A 9000-nucleotide genomic window follows, 5' to 3' on the forward strand; every position below is an offset into this window, starting at 1 on the left:
CAAGATGTATAGATAAAGGAATCTCACAGATCACAGACTCAAAGTTTTTGTAAACAAGATACTGTGCATTTAAATTTGTCTCAGATCTTCAGCTCTGTATGATATAGTTCCTATAAGTATGGGAAACAGCTAAGAAAGTCATAGCCCACATTTAATAAGAAGGCTAAAAGAGCTATATAAAGAAAGGCCAGAAGCCTCTATCTTTGGGTTTCTGTCTTCTTAGTGGACTTTAGTTTTATGTCAGGAACCTTCCCCAACCTTTCCCCTTGCTCTTCCCCCCTCTTGAACAAACCCAGGTCACCACGGCCCTGAGGCTGATGATTTCTGAGGAATGTCAAGACCACAGTTCCCAGAACTGATATGGAATAGACAAAACTACGTTATTCCACCCCGTCCTTGGGCCCCTAACCGTCTCATAATCTGCACCTGGTAAATGTTACAAAAATATTTGACTCATCTATCATGCTACCCAATCCTTATGCATACATGGCATTGCGGTTTTCTGCCTATAAATTCTGTAACTGTAAGCTAATAAACGAGACATGCTTGACCATTACTTTGAGTAGCCTCCCCTCTCTCTCTCTCTTTAGATCCTGTTCCCGGGCTGTCTTAGCCCCCGCAGGCTTTTGCCTTAATTTCGGTCTATGTCCTTCTTTTTTTGACCCACGTTGAAGACCTGCTGGACAGGTCAAACTGGCGCCCAACGTGAAGGCTCAAAAATAGGGACTTTGACCCGACAGAACGCTCCCCCCGCCCGTCCGGACCCCCAGAGACGATTTCGCTCCCCCAGGCTGCTGGCGTTACGGAGCTCCGTGAAACGAAAGTAAAAAGAGGTAAGTGTTCGCGTCTGTCGATATCATGGGATCTAAGTTGAGTAAGGAAGAAAATTTTGTTAGAGAGCTTAAAGAAAATTTTAAAGAGAGAGGTATTAAAGTTAAAAAGAAGGAACTTATAAATTTTTTTATCTATATTGATAAAGTTTGCCCCTGGTTTATAATAAACGGTCCTGACATTCATCCAGGAAAATGGCAAAAGGTAGGACAAGACCTAAACGAACTCATTAAAAAAGAAATCCAGGGAGGAGAAAGCGTCCCCCAGAAGGTTTTAACCCTCTGGAAATTAATTAATGACATTGTAGAAGATTCAAACAATAGTGGCAAAATTAGACAATTACTTATAGAAGCAGAGTCTTGCCTGCGTCCTTTGTCTCATGCCGTGTCACATAGCTCTATTCCACCAGAATCTGTCCCTAAAAAGGCTCCCTCTGTGATTATTGAAATGCCCCCCTACCAACCTAAATCCATATATCCGCCCATCTCATCATCCCCCCTGCCCCCTTTGGAGGGTTCCCTCCTGGCCTTTCCTGTTTTTCCCTATAAACAAAACCAGCCAAGAAATAGAAAAGACAGTGAGAGTCTCACAGAAAAAGAAACAGCAGAATTAGAAGAGGAAGTCGCTGCTTACGATCCCTATGGGGTGCATGTCTCACAACATCCTTCGGCCCCTCCTATCCTTAAGAATTCCCTTTCTCACCCCTTTGTTACTCCAGATCTTAGTCTAGTCCAGGAGGATATTACCAAACGCATGTCTGCCTTGCGGAAAACCTTAGATTTACAGAAACAATATCTTGAAATGACAAAGGAATTTTCGGCTTTACAAGCCTCCCTTCAAACCTCCCCCTTGCTCAATCTTGAAAATCTGGCCCCGCCTTCCCAGACTTTAGCCAAACACAACTCTAGCCCTAAAAAGGATCCTAGGAATAACCCTACAAAAGTTAAACAACGTAGCTCCTTTAATTTTCCCGTCATTACTAGAAAGAAAAAAGCCACTCATGGCGCCGATGCGGCGCAAGAGGGGAGTGAGGAGGAAGAAGCAGACAATACTGATGAAGGGACAGATGAGGAAAAAATAGAAGAAAATGAGGGAGGGACGGATTCTGAGGAAGAAACAGACTTTGTCAAACCCCGATTTAAAAATTTGAAAGATCTTCTTTCAGCTGTTAAAAATTATGGCCCTAATGCTCCCTTTACCTTGTCGGCCTTAGAAGCTGCTAAAAGAGGTGGTCTACTGACCCCTACCGAATGGGTGAAAGTTGCTCAATCGGTATTGACTAAAGGACAGTTCATAAACTGGCAATCTGAATTTGACCACCAGTGTAGGATTATAGAGAAAAGAAACCTTAAAACCAAAAATAAAGATTGGACTTATGAGAAATTAACAGGCAGAGGACCATACGCCCTAGAGAAAAAACAGAAAAAATTTCCTACAGGACTCTTAGAACAAATTGATCACGCTGCCCATAAGGCATGGCGGGCCCTCCCTGTTACTGGCTCTCCTTTTATGCCCTTAAACAGAATCAGCCAGAAAAAGGATGAGGAATATTCTGAATTCATAAGCAGACTTCTAGAGACTGCCGAACGTACTTTAGGGAATGCTGCGGCTGATGACCCTATTATAAAAAGATTAGCTTATGAAAATGCCAATAGTTCATGCCGCGCTGTCCTTAATGGCCAGTGGCAGGATAAATCCCTTAATGAGATGATCAAACTCTGCAGAGATGTTCAGGACACTACTATGAGCAAACTAGAAAAAATGTCTCAAGCAGTATTGGCCCTGCAAGATCCCATGAAAAACATGTCAGAGGCAGTACTCACTATAGGGGCAGCAGTTAATACAGGACAGACTGTTGGGCACCAGAAAACTTGCTTTAAATGTGGCTTGGAAGGACATTTTGCCCGACAATGCCCCTCTAACTTTCAGGGATTTCCTGGCAATACGGCTCAAAATAGACGAGCGCTGCCAGCCTCTGTGTGCCCTAGATGTAAAAAAGGCTATCACTGGGGCAACACTTGCAAATCCACACATGATATTGAAGGAAGACCTCTGCCTCCTCTGCCTCCCCTTCCGGGAAACGGCAGACGGGGCCCCCCCCGGGCCCCTCAAGGACCTGTTCACACAGCCACGGGGCCCCAATTCCTCCCCAGCTCCACAGGGCAACCCCAGGGAGCGCAGGGGTGGACTTGTGTACCTCCACCACCACAGTATTAAAACCTGAGGACGGCCCAAAAGCCTTGCCTACTGGCTCTTTTGGACCTCCGCCACCTGGGTCTTTTTTCCTCATTATAGGCCGTGCCTCATGTACCCTTCAAGGGATAATTATTCACCCCACCTTGGTTGACAATGACTATGAGGGAGAAATTAAGGTCATCGCTTCTTCCCCCCACCGCACTATTACAATTCCCCCGAAACAACGTTTGGCTCAAGCACTGCCACTCCCTTTAGACACTAGCTTCCCAGCTTTCAAAAATAAGAGAGGAATATCTAACCCTGGGTCATCTGACATATATTGGGTACAGTCCTTATCACAAGAGAGGCCCACCTTAAAACTAAAACTACAAGGCAAATCCTTTACGGGACTAATTGACTCAGGGGCTGATGCCACAATCATTTCTGCCTCCCAATGGCCCAACTCTTGGCCCCTGCAACCATCTCTCACACATCTCCAAGGCATAGGACAGACTCAGGAGACTATGGAATCTACACAAATGCTGATATGGGAGGATGCAGAAGGAAACAAGGGCATAGTACGCCCCTTTATAGTTCCTAACCTCCCCATCAACCTTTGGGGTAGAGATATTTTATCTCAAATGGGCATTATCATGTGTAGCCCCAATTCTATTGTCACGGAGCAAATGTTGAGACAAGGATTCCTTCCCAAGCAAGGACTAGGAAAGAATAATCATGGAATTCGGGAACCTATACAGCTGCAACCCCAATCAGACAGAACAGGCCTTGGCTTCCAAAACCAAAACCTTTTTTCATAAGGGCCACTGATCCCCCCAGCCTACAGGCGGATAAGATCACCTGGAAATCAGATACCCCCGTCTGGATAGATCAGTGGCCCCTCCCAAAAGAAAAACTAGAGGCTGCAACTAAATTAGTTCAACTACAATTAGACGTGGGTCATATAGAGCCCTCTAATTCACCTTGGAACACACCAATATTTATAATCAAGAAGAAGTCTGGGTCATGGAGGTTACTCCATGATCTTAGAGCAGTCAATAAAACCATGGTACCCATGGGGGCCCTTCAGCCAGGCTTGCCTGCCCCCGTAGCAATCCCCGCTGGGTTTCATAGGATTGTCATAGACCTTAAAGACTGCTTCTTCTCCATACCATTAAACCCTGAAGATTGTAAAAGATTTGCCTTCACTGTCCCTGTCATTAACTGTATAGGCCCATCTCTTAGGTTCCAATGGAGGGTCCTGCCACAGGGCATGGCCAATAGCCCTACCCTTTGCCAAAAATATGTTGCTCAAACGGTAGACCCCTTTAGATTAAAATACCCACATCTCTATATAATCCATTACATGGATGACATCTTAATAGCAGGCCCTTCAGAATTAGAATTAGTAAAGGTATCTGATAGTCTAGTTTCAGCCCTCCAAAAGAGAGGCCTGCAAGTTTCACCAGAAAAAGTCCAAACTACCCTCCCCCAACTTTTCCTTGGGTTTGAGCTACATTTTTCTCAAGTAATAACCCAGAAAGCCCAGATACGTACCGCCCATCTTAAGACATTAAATGATTTCCAAAAACTTCTAGGGGATATTAATTGGCTACGTCCCTATCTGAAATTAACTACAGGGGATCTTAAACCCCTCTTTGACATTCTAAAAGGAGACTCGGACCCTTCCTCACCACGCTCCATAACAAAGGAAGGTGAGACTGCCTTACAGAAAGTCAATCAGGCAATATCCACTCAAAAGATTGGATACTATGACCCTGCAAAAAAACTCTGGCTTCTCATTTTTTCCACAACCTTTTCTCCCACCGGTTTGCTATGGCAAGGAATGCCCCTGTTCTGGATCCATAGCTCAGCAACTCCTAATAAAATACTTGCCACTTATCCCATACTTGTATCAGAGATTCTACAAGAAGGAAGGACCCTCTCCATAAAAATTTTTGGGAAAGATCCCGACCATATTGTCTGCCCATACACCAGCACAGAACTGACGCAACTCCAACAAAGGAGTGACGCTTGGGCTATTGCCACTATTTCTTATCAAGGGACATTGAACAACCAATACCCTCCAGATAAACTTATTAAGTTCCTTACAGAAAATTCAGTTACCTTTCCACGTATAACCAAGACTAGCCCTATAAAAAAGGCTCATCTAATATTTACTGACGGCTCTTCATCAGGGACAGCTGCAGTCACAATAGACTCAAAACTCACTTCCTTTCACACGCCTTATGCATCTGCTCAACTTGTAGAACTAGCCGCTATACTCTGGGTATTCAGGAATATCCCCGGTCCCATGAACATTTATACTGATAGTGCATACATTGCCAATTCTGTTCCACTGCTTGAAACTGTTCCTTATATCAAGCCCTCTACTAATGCTTCCCCTATGTTTGCTCAATTACAAAATCTGATTCAGGAAAGAAGTCACCCCTTCTTTATTTGCCACATCCGTGCACACACTGACCTTCCTGGTCCCCTGACAGAAGGAAATACGAAAGTAGATCTGGCCACCAAACAAGCTCTCTTAGCTACAAGTGAATTAGCCTCTCCTGTTGACCTAGCCACTGAGGCACACAAGATGCACCACTTAAATGCTCACACCCTACGACTCCTATATAAGATCACAAAAGATCAAGCAAGATAGATAGTTAAACAATGCCCTGGCTGTTTAGTACACTTACCTGAACCACATTTAGGAGTCAATCCACGGGGACTGATACCTGGAGAGCTTTGGCAAATGGATGTCACCCATCTTCCATCGCTTGGTAAATTAAAATACATCCATGTGTCCATTGACACTTTCAGTGGGTTCCTTTGCGCCTCCCTTCAAACTGGAGAAGCCACTAAGCATGTTATCAGCCATGTTGTGGCCACCCTGGCTATGGCACCAAAGCCTAAAATTTTTAAAACAGATAACGGCCCTGGATACACCAGCTCCTCATTCAAACAGTTCTGTGCACACATGGGTATTAAACATATCACTGGCATCCCTTATAACCCCCAAGGACAGGGTATAGTGGAAAGAGCACATCAGACTCTAAAGAGAATGATTAATAAACTACAATCAGGCCCTGAATTACTGTACTCACGAGCTGGCAACCAGAAGACCGTCCTTAATCATGCGCTTTTTGTGCTCAACTTCCTAACGTTGGATGATAATGGGAAGTCAGCAGCAGACCGTCTCTGGCACCCGTCTACATCTGATACTTATGCTCAGGTCAAATGGAGAGATCCACTCACCAACAAGTGGTATGGTCCTGACCCTGTTCTAATTTGGGGAAAAGGACACGCATGTGTTTATGACTCCCAGGCCCAGAATGCCAGATGGCTCCCTGAGCGCCTGGTCAAACCCTTTCAACCACCCAGGGGAAAACCCTGAGAAAAGCCCCTTCTGCTTTCTTACAGGTACAGATAGGCCAAGGAGCCTGAGAAGCTTTATTCCCTGACCCCGGACCACCATCCCAACACTCGGCAGCTCCAGAGGCCCAACGCAGGGGTAATGTATTTTTCTCTCCTTCTTATTGCAGCTGTTGTCATCATAATAGCGCTTATTCTCCTTATTAGCTTCTGCTGCTGTTGTCCAAACACATCAATTCCCTGCCCTGCTTAGTATATTAGTTTACCGCTATGCAACTCATTTTTTTAATCCTCCTTCTAGTGACCCCCTCAGCACTACCCTCTCCCTACCAACTACTCAACTATACTTGGGTAGTGCAAAATTCCTGGGGAGACGTGGTATGGAGTACCTCAAAAATCTCCACCTCTGATTGGTGGCCCACTCTATACCCGGACCTTTGTAAATTGCTGCTTTTACTCCGATAAATTAGGCCTTGTAGAAAATAGCTTACAGAAGGTTAGGGATAGCCTAGAAAAAAGAAAGAAAGAGAGGGAACAACAAGAATCCTGGTACCAAAATTGGTTTTCTACCTCTCCTTGGCTTTCCACCCTTCTCCCTAGCCTTCTCGGGCCTATTATAGGTCTCCTACTCATCTCTTTTGGCCCCTGGGCCTTTAATAAACTAACATCTTTTGTAAAAACCCAAGTAGATACAGCAATTAGCAGGAAGAATCACATATACTACCATCGCATACAAGACCAAGAAGAAGGCAAAGCTGAAAACATCGAACCCCTGCATTTTAATGACCACCTCTTGAAGAAATCCAGACTTCGGCGGGCAGCAGAAAGAATTCGAAAACTTTGTCTCTGTTTTCAAAAAACCTGACAATTGTTCACCCTACTATAACTATAATTGTTCACCCTACTATAACTCCCTTATACATGCACAGTTTGCTTTGTAACACCATTTCATATCTCTTCTCCAGAGACATATTGTATCTCTCTGATATTAGGACCTTGTGTTATGCTATCAATTGTATTCCTAAGAATTGTAATTCATGAATTGATACTGTGGGTGCATTGGCACTCGAAACTACTTTTTAATATTCTAAGAGTACTTCATGTATTGCTTTGAGATGATTCTTTGTTTTTGGTTAAGCCTGATGCTTTTAAGAAATCACCCTCCCCTTACCCCTCTTTCCCTGTACCCCTCATGGATCCTGACAATCTGTTCCTTGCCATTTTTATGAAAAACTTTGACCTCTGCAATATGTAACCCGGGTATCTTTGGGAAAGGTTTAAAAATGAGCCACGGCTATAAGACCATTGTGATGCCATGACGGGCAACCTTGAGTGATCGATCTATCCATCTGAGACAGGGGTTGGCGTGGCAATCCCACGGATGGTATGGACAATCCCAATGACCTAAGACAGCGTCCAATGGCCAGCTACCTCCAGGCTGTACTGCGTGAGTGTTAAGACACCTGCACCAGCCATTACACTCCCGGTATTGCTGGAAATGGGTCACGAGGCCTGAGTGCCTCATTATTAAAGAAAAATGGGGGACATGTCAGGAACCTTCCCCAACCTTTCCCCTTGCTCTTCCCCCCTCTTGAACAAACCCAGGTCACCACGGCCCTGAGGCTGATGATTTCTGAGGAATGTCAAGACCACAGTTCCCAGAACTGATATGGAATAGACAAAACTACGTTATTCCACCCCGTCCTTGGGCCCCTAACCGTCTCATAATCTGCACCTGGTAAATGTTACAAAAATATTTGACTCATCTATCATGCTACCCAATCCTTATGCATACATGGCATTGCGGTTTTCTGCCTATAAATTCTGTAACTGTAAGCTAATAAACGAGACATGCTTGACCATTACTTTGAGTAGCCTCCCCTCTCTCTCTCTCTTTAGATCCTGTTCCCGGGCTGTCTTAGCCCCCGCAGGCTTTTGCCTTAATTTCGGTCTATGTCCTTCTTTTTTTGACCCACGTTGAAGACCTGCTGGACAGGTCAGTTTTAGTTGCTGCCATTTATACAAATGATATCAGCAATGATCCAAGCTTGGGAGTACAGAACTATTGTAACTTGTCCCCAAACAGAAGTTCCTGGATATCCAGTCATTAGTATTACTTGACAGGAAATTCTAACCTAATGGCCATACCTCAAAATTCATTTCATTTAAATTTGACTTTTGGGTCAAAATTTGAGTTTTGGGTCAAAGATGTCTTTTTTCTTCTAGTGCAGACACTGATACTAAAAATAAATCCCTAATTAGAAAATATTAATTGCTAAATGGTTGGGGAAATGGACAAATCAAATTGATTTTTTTCCTCCTTCTGGAAAGTCCCTCCATCCCCTAATATAAAGGCCAAACAAACTCTCATCAAAGCTATAAGTATTATACCAGAACTAACCATTGCAAAATTCCATTATTAATCAGAATGACTAAAATTTGCATGTATTTTTAGAGAATTCACATTTCTTTTGGAAGGAAAATATGATTGTATTATATTTTAGAATAGAAATGTTAAAATAGTAAAAGACAGCTTTATTTGATATGAAGAAGTTATATTGAGGGTATAATTGGCAATAAAGTTGAGAAGATAATGTGGCATGAGGGTGGAAAAAGACT

At 43.7% G+C, this 9000-nt stretch overlaps 1 long non-coding RNA gene across 1 annotated transcript; it reads left to right on the forward strand.

The window, feature by feature from the left end:
• The first annotated feature begins 589 nt into the window (after positions 1-589).
• LOC141566140 (uncharacterized) lies at positions 590-8246 on the forward strand. Its single transcript, XR_012489241.1, has 2 exons — positions 590-833; positions 6430-8246. It is a non-coding gene; the product is annotated as an uncharacterized LOC141566140 (long non-coding RNA).
• The last annotated feature ends 754 nt before the right edge of the window (positions 8247-9000 follow it).

The sequence above is a fragment of the Sminthopsis crassicaudata genome, chromosome 4 (assembly GCF_048593235.1).
Source record: "Sminthopsis crassicaudata isolate SCR6 chromosome 4, ASM4859323v1, whole genome shotgun sequence".
In the NCBI taxonomy this organism is placed as follows: Eukaryota; Metazoa; Chordata; class Mammalia; order Dasyuromorphia; family Dasyuridae; genus Sminthopsis; species Sminthopsis crassicaudata.